This window comes from Triticum dicoccoides, chromosome 5A, assembly GCF_002162155.2.
Source record: "Triticum dicoccoides isolate Atlit2015 ecotype Zavitan chromosome 5A, WEW_v2.0, whole genome shotgun sequence".
Taxonomy (NCBI): Eukaryota; Viridiplantae; Streptophyta; class Magnoliopsida; order Poales; family Poaceae; genus Triticum; species Triticum dicoccoides.
Window position 1 is genome coordinate 584394102 of NC_041388.1, and position 8656 is coordinate 584402757.

The 8656-nt window shown below is 46.9% G+C and overlaps 1 long non-coding RNA gene and 1 pseudogene across 1 annotated transcript; one reads left to right on the forward strand and one right to left on the reverse strand.

Annotated features, from left to right (window-relative positions):
* The window catches only part of LOC119303069, a 10367-nt pseudogene extending 2761 nt beyond the window's left edge, over nucleotides 1-7606 (forward strand).
* On the reverse strand, nucleotides 7-6325 carry LOC119303070. The gene is made up of 4 exons (XR_005147832.1): nucleotides 6193-6325; nucleotides 4315-4405; nucleotides 481-529; nucleotides 7-398 (listed from the first exon to the last, which is right to left on the reverse strand). It is a non-coding gene; the product is annotated as an uncharacterized LOC119303070 (long non-coding RNA).
* Nucleotides 7607-8656: the final 1050 nt, after the last annotated feature.

Here is an 8656-nt window from a genome sequence, read left to right on the forward strand (position 1 = left end):
TTGACCGGAGCGTCCGGCGCAGAGCTCGGGAGCGGCGCCCATAGCAGGAGGCTCGTCCGTCGCAGACTGCTCGGTGAAGATGCGGATGCCGCGGTGCTCGTCGGGCGCGCAGGGCTGGACGACCACCGTGGGAACGGCGGACGCGAAGTCTTCGGGGATGCTCCCGATGCCACGGATCTCGGCGGCGGCGACGTCACATGCCATCGTCTTGGAGCTTCTCACCCTCTTCTTTGCTCCCTTCTGTCTCTCTCCCCCACCGATTCAAACGGTGCAGGCGAAAAACATAGCAGAGCCACACAAATAACGATAGGTGGATATTTGGAGGGAAAAAAAGATCCTGTACTCTTCTTTTGGAAAACATGCAGAAACACCCCTGTAAATGAAAAAAAAACATGCAGCTGCACCATAAAAAGTGGTAGGTTGTTAAGTTAAAAATCATATTTGACATTTCAATAAAAAGAAACCTTTAGAGTTACCTACATTCTAACAGTACAGAAAAAGGCTACCTATTTGTGAGTCAACAGATAACCTGCAAAAAAACTTGTAGCTCAATTGTATGCAAAAAAATCTTGTAGCTCAATTGTATGCAAAAAAACCTTGTCGAGATTGCAAAAATACAGGTTGCCTATAGTTATGAAGAAAGTTCTACTACCCCAATTGCAACAATCAAAGACCCGACTTGCATGTCTATTGGTAAAACAATCTTTAGTAGATACAACTACACGCAAAACACCGCTTGCAAAAGTGGCGTCAAACAAAAGACCCCAGTGCAAGTCAAGAGTTGACTTGCAAGTGGCACCAAAACAAGGAACCCGATTGCAAAGTCGAAGGTTCGGCTTGCAAGTGGCATGAAATAAAAACTACGGGCGCACAATTGCGAGTTGAGGGTTCACTAACAAGTGGAATAAAAGAAAGAACACGGATGCAAGTCGAGGGCCGGCTTGCAAGTGTCATCAAATAAAATAGACCCAATTGCAAAGTCGAGGGTTCACTTGCAAGTGGAATGAAAAAGGAAACCTATCGGGCGACAATTGCAAGACGATGGTGGACTTGCAACTAGGACAACTACAAAACTGCATCCCCGAGTTGCGAGCACATGGTTGACTTGCAACTAGGGCGATTACAAACTACATTCCTCGAGTTGTGACTCGGGGGTGGACTTGCAACTGGGGTCAATACAAACTACATCCCCTCGAGTTGCGAGTCGAGGGTGGACTTGCAACTGGGTCGACAGAAACCCCTAGTTGCAGGTCGATGGTCTAATTGCAACTATTATGAAACAAGAACAAAAAACAACATCCCCCCCTCCGAGTTGTTAGTCGAGGGTGGACTCGCAACTAGGGCAAGTACAAAACTACATCCCCGAGTTGCGAGTACATGGTTTACTTGCAACTGCAATTACAAACTATATCCCTTGAGTTGCAAAGTCAGGGGTGGACTTGCAACAGGGGTTGAAAACAAAACAACACCCCCCCAAGTAGCGAGTCGGGGGTGGACTTGCAATTGGGCCGACAAAAACCCCTAATTGCAGGTCGAGGGCCTAACTGTAACTACCATGAAACAACAATAGAAAACAACACCCCTCGAGTTGCGAGTGGAGGCTGGACTTGCAACTAGGTGCAACTAGAAAACTACATCGCCGAGTTGCTAGAACATGGTTGACTTGCAACTTGGGCGATTACAAACTACATCCATCGAGTTGCGAGTCAGGGTGGACTTGCAACTAGGGAAACTACAAAACTACATCCCCAAGTTGCGAGCACATGGTTGACTTTCAACTGGGGCGATTACAAACTACATCCCTCGAGTTGTGAGTTGGAGGTGGACTTGCAACTGGGGTGAATACAAAACCACATTCCCTCGAGTTGCGAGTAGAGGGTGAACTTCCAACTAGGGCAACTACAAAACTACATCCCCTAGTTGCGAGTACATGGTTGACTTGCAACTGGGGTGAGTACAAACTACATCCCTCGAGTTGCAACTCGGGGGTGGACTTGCAACTGGGGTGAAAACAAACACCCCCCTCCGAGTTGCTAGTCGAGGGTGGACTTGCAACTGGGCCGACAGAAACCCCTAGTTGCAGGTTGAGGGCCTAATTGCAACTACCATGAAACATGAAAAAAAAGACAACACCCTCGAGTTGCGAGTCGAGGGTGGACTTGCAACAACAAAACTACACCCTCGAGTTGCGAGTCGAGGGTGGACCTGCAACAACAAAACTACACCCTCGAGTTGCGAGTCAAGGGTGGACTTGCAACTAGGGAACTACAAAATTACACCCCCGAGATACGAGTCGAGGGTGGACTTGCAACTAGGGCAACTACAATACTATATCCCCGAATTGCGAGTATATTATTGACTTGCAACTAGGGCGATTACAAAGTACATCCCTCGAGTTGCAAGTTGGGGTGGACTTGCAACTGGAGTGAAAACCAAAAAAACACCCCCCCCCCCCGAGTTGCGAGTCGGGGGTGGACTTGCAACTGAGGCGATTAAAAACTACATCCCTCGAGTTGCGAGTCGGTGGTGGACTTGCAACTAGGTGATTACAAACTACATCCCTCGAGTTGCGAGTCGGCAGCGGACTTGCAACTAGGCTAATTAGAAAACTACATCCCCGAGTTGCGAGTACATGGTTGACTTGCAACTGGGTTGAATACAAACAACACCCCTCCTCCAAGTTGCGAGTCGAAGGTGGACTTGCAACTGGGCCGACAAAAAACCCTAGTTGCAGGTCAAGGGTTTGCAGGTCAAGGGTCTAATTGCAACTACCATGAAACAAGAACAAAAGACAACATCCCTCGAGTTGCGAGTTGAGGGTGGGCTTGCAATTTGGGCAACTAAAAAACTACATCCCCGAGTTGCGAGTACATCATTGACTTGCAATTGGGGCAATTACAAAACTACATCCCTCGAGTTGCAAGTTGGCGTGGCCTTGCAACTTGGGTGAAAACCAAAACAACACCCTCCGAGTTGCGAATCGAGGGTGGACTTGCAACTGGGCCGATAGAAACCCCTAGTTGCAGGTCGAGGGTCTAATTGCAACTACCATGAAACAAAAACAAAAGACAACACCCCCTTGAGTTGCAAGCCGAGGGTGGACTTGTAACTAGGGCAACTATTAAAACGACACCCCCGAGTTGCGAGTCCAGGGTGGACTTGCAACTAGACCGACAGAAACACCTAGTTGCAGGTCGAGGGTCTAATTGCAACTACCATGAAACAAGAAGAATAAACAAAACACCCCTAGTTGTGAGTCAAGGGTTGACTTGTAACTGGGTGAACCTACAGTTACAAGAAAGCCCCCAGTTGCGAGCCGAGTGTTGACTTGCAACTAGGGCCTTGAGTTGCGTGCCGAGTGTTGACTTGCGACTAGGACCTTGAGTTGCGAGTTCCAGATCAACTTGCGACTAGGGGCAAACTACAACTACAAAAAGCTAGGTCCAAGTTGCTAGTCAAGGGTTGACTTGCAACTAGAGCCTCCCCCCCTCCCCCCTGAGTAGCGAGTTATGGTCGACTTGCAACTAGGGCAACCTACAACTACAAAAAGAAAAGGAAGCCCCCACTTGCGAGTCTAGGGGTTGACTTGCAACTAGGGACCTCGAGTTGCGAGTCCGGGGTCAACTTGCGACTAGGGGCAACCTACGACTACAAAAGAAAAAGAAGCCCTCAGTTGCGAGTCTATGCTTGACTTGCAACTAGGAATTTCGAGTTGCGAGTTAGGGGTCGACATGCAACTGGGGCAAACCTACAAAGTACAACTGGGGCAACCTAGAACTACAAAGATAAAGAAGCCCCTAGTTGCCAGTCGAGGATTGACATGAAACTAGACGGCACCCCCTCCCTCTCCCCCCAAGTTGCGAGTTAGGGCTCGACTTGCAACTGGGGCAAAAAAACAAAAATTACAAAACAGCCCCCTAGTTGTGATTCGAGTCTTGACTTGCAACAGGGCGACTATACAACTACAAGAAAAACCTTGTTACCAGTGTTGACTTACAACTGAGGGACAAAAAAATATATACACAAAAACCTTAATACATTTTTCTAATCACTTAGTCCCAAAAAATCGAGAAAGTATTTTTAAGAACTTATTTAAGCACAAAATAGAACACTGGTTTGCCGTTTTTCAAGATTTTTGTACCCCTATGTAATTGAAGGAACATGCTTAATACGTTACAGAAAAAAGACAAACAAAAAATGGACAGAGTAGACAAATCACCTTCATTCAAGAAATAAGAAAAGAAATCAAACAAACAAAGAAGGATTATAACACTAAGGGGTGAATAGGAGAAAAATATATGGCAAAAACTTTACCACAAAGGTTTCATCGGCATCATGAAGATGCAAGCTGAAGCTTCGGCCATTTGCACTCTGACAGTGTGAAGAGCAATCTGGGCAAAGCATCCTGGTTCAAGCAAGAAAAAAAATAAGAAAAGAATAAGTGGCATCCTGATAGAGCTTTGACAAATAAACATAGAAATCTTCCACTCCTGGGGTATGCTAACATCCCCTAGCATAAAAAAAGCTAAATTTTATAGTGGATTCAAGCACCAACTATGAGAATTACAACATGCTTTTGTACAGATTACTACACTGAAATTCCATGAACAAGAACTATACTATCAGCAAAAAAAACCTGCTAGAACTATATCAACAACTACACTGAACCTATTCCAAAAAGGTAAGAAAAAAATGAACAAATTAAAAAAAACTACATGAAAGTAAAAGGAGAACCATTTCTAATTGAAGCATGGACGGCAAAAACCATCAAGATCATACATCAAAACAAACATAAAAGATTGCTGGTTGAACACTTAAAGACTATGGCAACACTGTCAGCTAAGCGAATTGCTTAATTTCAAAACTGAAGCTAATCTGACAGATAATCAAGTTAGACTCCTACTATGGAAGAAAGATTGCAGCAAAGCAAGAAGCTCACGCACAACAAAAAGAAAGTCTCATGGCATGAACTACAAAAAACATGTTTTTGGTACAAAAATATTACACACTGAAACTTCCCATGAATAGCTATACTATCAACAAAAAGCCTGCTAGAACTACATCATACAACTACACTTAAAAGTCCATGGACTACAACAACACGCTACACTGAACCTTACATCAACACATACATATACTCATCTATTTCCCCCCTTGTTCCAGTCTTCAGAGCAGAACCATGGTGCTAGTCTGCTAGATAATTGATTTTCAGGCACAACCTTTCCTCATCACAAAGACGTGCCAAAAACAAGTAACTAATCTTCAAAGATACAACTAGAAACTAGATAGTCCGGACACGTTTATATTCTAGCACAGAAGTTCGGCACTTGCTTGTTTTGGCCATATCAGATCCAGAGACACTTGAAATAGCAAGCAGTTTTGTATTCTATGCACACAAAGCTGGGCAAGACACACCACTCCCGTGCATCATAATGCACCACTAATAGGGTTGATTTCAATCTAACAAACTGATATTTTTTGTGGATTAATTAGATAACAGATTAGGGAAACCACCAAAATGTGCCCACTGCCGGTGTCAGCCTGCCTCTGCGTGCGTCCACAAACACATTAAAAAACAACTTACCACTATCTCACAACAATTTCTACTCCTATTGCTGCAACAAAACAAAGTTGATTTAGTGCAGACTGTTAGCAAAGTTGATTTTACCCTGACACAAGTAATCGGAATGCTCACTAAGACAAATAAGAAAAGGCACATGTACAAATTATGATACTGGACAAGCATTAACAAAAGTTATACTGACATGAAAAAATAGAACAGCATGGATCTAGACTGAAAAACAAATCAACCTTGATTCATACAAGAAATGAATTCTACCAGGAGATAAAAAAAACTGCATATCGTTTAAACCCCTAACACTAAAACACACAAACAAAAAAATGGCATATACTGAATCTCTGCACACTACCCAGCGACCACACTGAATAATTTACCTACTTGAACTCCCCCCTCCCCACATTTGGATGTATTTGAGGGAACGAACCTTAGATAGATGAATACATAAACAAATATAGGGATGGTGCTAATCTGTGAGGAACCCTGCCCACATTAGAGTCGATTGAGGCACAAACCCTAGATTGATGATACACAAACAAAAAGAAGAGGGATGGTGCTAATCTGTGAGCAAGGACAATAACCGGACAGAAACAATAACTGGGCAAAAAACTCACTCCAATGGCGTTTCTCTCCCTTCTCACTCTCCAGAAATCGCCGCCGCTGGGAGGAGCGCCTGTCGAAGAGGAATGGGGAACGGGCGACATGAATGCCAGGGGAAAATGGATGGTCGCCCCTCTCTCCAAAACTGCAGTCAGAGGGAGAAAATGGGCCGCCCAACCCAACTATCGCGACAACGACCCGGTCCGCTACTAGTATCGACCTGAAAACAGGCCGCGCGACAGACAACAGCCACGAGCGAACGCACCAGCGGGACAAAAAAACAAGTTTGCGCGAATCTTAAAGACATACAAGATTCAATGGCTCTGAACTTAGATGTGAGATAGCTATTTCACGTCTAGATGTGAAATAGCAAATCCGATTTCCAAATGCATGCATATTTGCGATGAGCTACTATGTAAAATGTTCTCCTGTCCAGGTAAGAATTCGGGCATCGAGAGGCGCTACGTGCACCTCGACGAGGAGCTCCTCGGCGCGCACCCGGACTTCAGCGACCGCGCGCTGCCGACCCTCGACGCGCGGATTGACATGGCCTCGGCCGCGGTGCCCGAGCTCGCCGCGTCCGCCGCGGCCAGGGCCATCGCCGAGCGGGGGCGCCCGGCCGCCGACGTCACGCACCTCGTCTTCAGCACCTACTCCGGCAGGAAGGCCCCCAGCGCCGACCTCCGCCTGGCGTCGCTGCTCGGCCTCCGCCCCACCGTGTCCCGCACCATCCTCAGCCTCAACGGCTGCTCCGGTGGCGGCAGGGCGCTGCAGCTCGCCAAGGAGCTCGCCGAGAACAACCGCGGCGCGCGCGTCCTCGTGGCCTGCTCCGAGCTCACCCTCATCGGGTTCTACGGGCCCCAGGAGGGTCGCCTCGACACCATCCTGGGCAACGGCATATTCGGCGACGGCGCGGGCGCCGTCATCGTCGGCGCCGACCCCGTCGACTGCATTGAGCACCCGCTGTTCGAGATGGCCTTCGCCACGCAGACGACGATACCGGAGACCGAGAACGAGATCACCACGCGGCTCATGAAAGGCGGCCTCGACTTCCACGTCTCCATCCGGGTGCCGAAGCTGCTGAAGAGCAACATCGAGCGCTGTCTGATCGACACGTTCGAATCTATTGGGATCAGTGCTGAGTGGAATGATCTCTTCTGGGCGATCCACCCTGGTGGCCGTGCGATTTTGGACCACGTTGAGCAACTGCTCGGGCTGGGCGTCGAGAAGCTGGCCGCGAGCCGACGGGTGCTGAGAGAGTACGGGAACATGAGTGGCGCCACGGTGCTCTTCGTGCTCGATGAGCTGCGCCGGCGTAGGGCAACGGGAGAAGAGGTGGCCGAGTGGGGTGTGATGATGGCGTTCGGTCCGGGGATCACGATCGAGACCATGGTGCTGCACGCGGCAGGCAGCCTCAAGGAAAACTAGCTATTCTTAAAGAGCAACTGAATCATATGTTTCTGGAGGTTGTGTAGTACTCCCTTCGTCCGGAAATACTTGTCCCAAAAATAGATGTATCTAGACGTATTTTAATTCTAGATATATCCGTTTCTATTCATTTTTGTGACAAGTAATTACGGACGGAGGGAGTACTTATGATCTTGGACTGGGCTAGGTTGCTGTAGCAACCACTAAACATGAAGAGTAGACTTAATTATAAGAAACAGCCAACTTCACCTAAAAAAAAATAAAAAAAAAATAGAATAAGAAAGAGCCAACTTAACATGGCTATGTGCATCCACGTTGGAGTTCCTCCCTTCATTTATCTTTATTCTATAGCGATGGCTTTGCCTTATCTATTAATCAAGAAGAGCATAGAGTTTTACAAATGTCTCTTAAAACATAACATGACGATTACTCGCGCAATATAACTTGGCCTAGATTTTAGAACCCGCGGTGACTCATAGTTTCACCTCGTCAAAGATGATGTTCAGCAAGATCGGTGGCAGGGCACACTTTTGCCGAAAGACGTGTAAGTTTCTCTCGTCCATATTTTCCAAGAGACAAGTGTGGTGAGGAAGGTCATGGCTCGACTGTTCGGGTTTTGCATGGCTGTTCTCTTGTCCCACCAATCCTTAAAGGAGCCGTCCAAATGCCAAGTGGATGTATTCATGTGTACAAGGCCTAGCTTCTCGATGATCAATCTCCAAAGTCCAAGGGTGTAGCACACTTGAAGGATAGATGAGCTCCAATTTCTTGCTCCCTTTTACAAAGAGGATAAAGTCCACAATTTGTTCACCCACGTCTTTCAAACTGATAGGCGTTCCAAGTCTAATCTTGCAATGCCAACCAACCAAAAAAATTGATTTTTGGAAGGGCCCAAACTATGAGATCCATGGAGGAGTGGGTCATGCCAAGGAATTGAGGCGGTGGACGCCGAATAGAACCATATGTCATTTTTTTCAAAATACGACACGTTCCGCATCAAATTGGCGGAATTTTGCACAGGGCGCCCCCTGACAAGGCCGGTCCATGTAG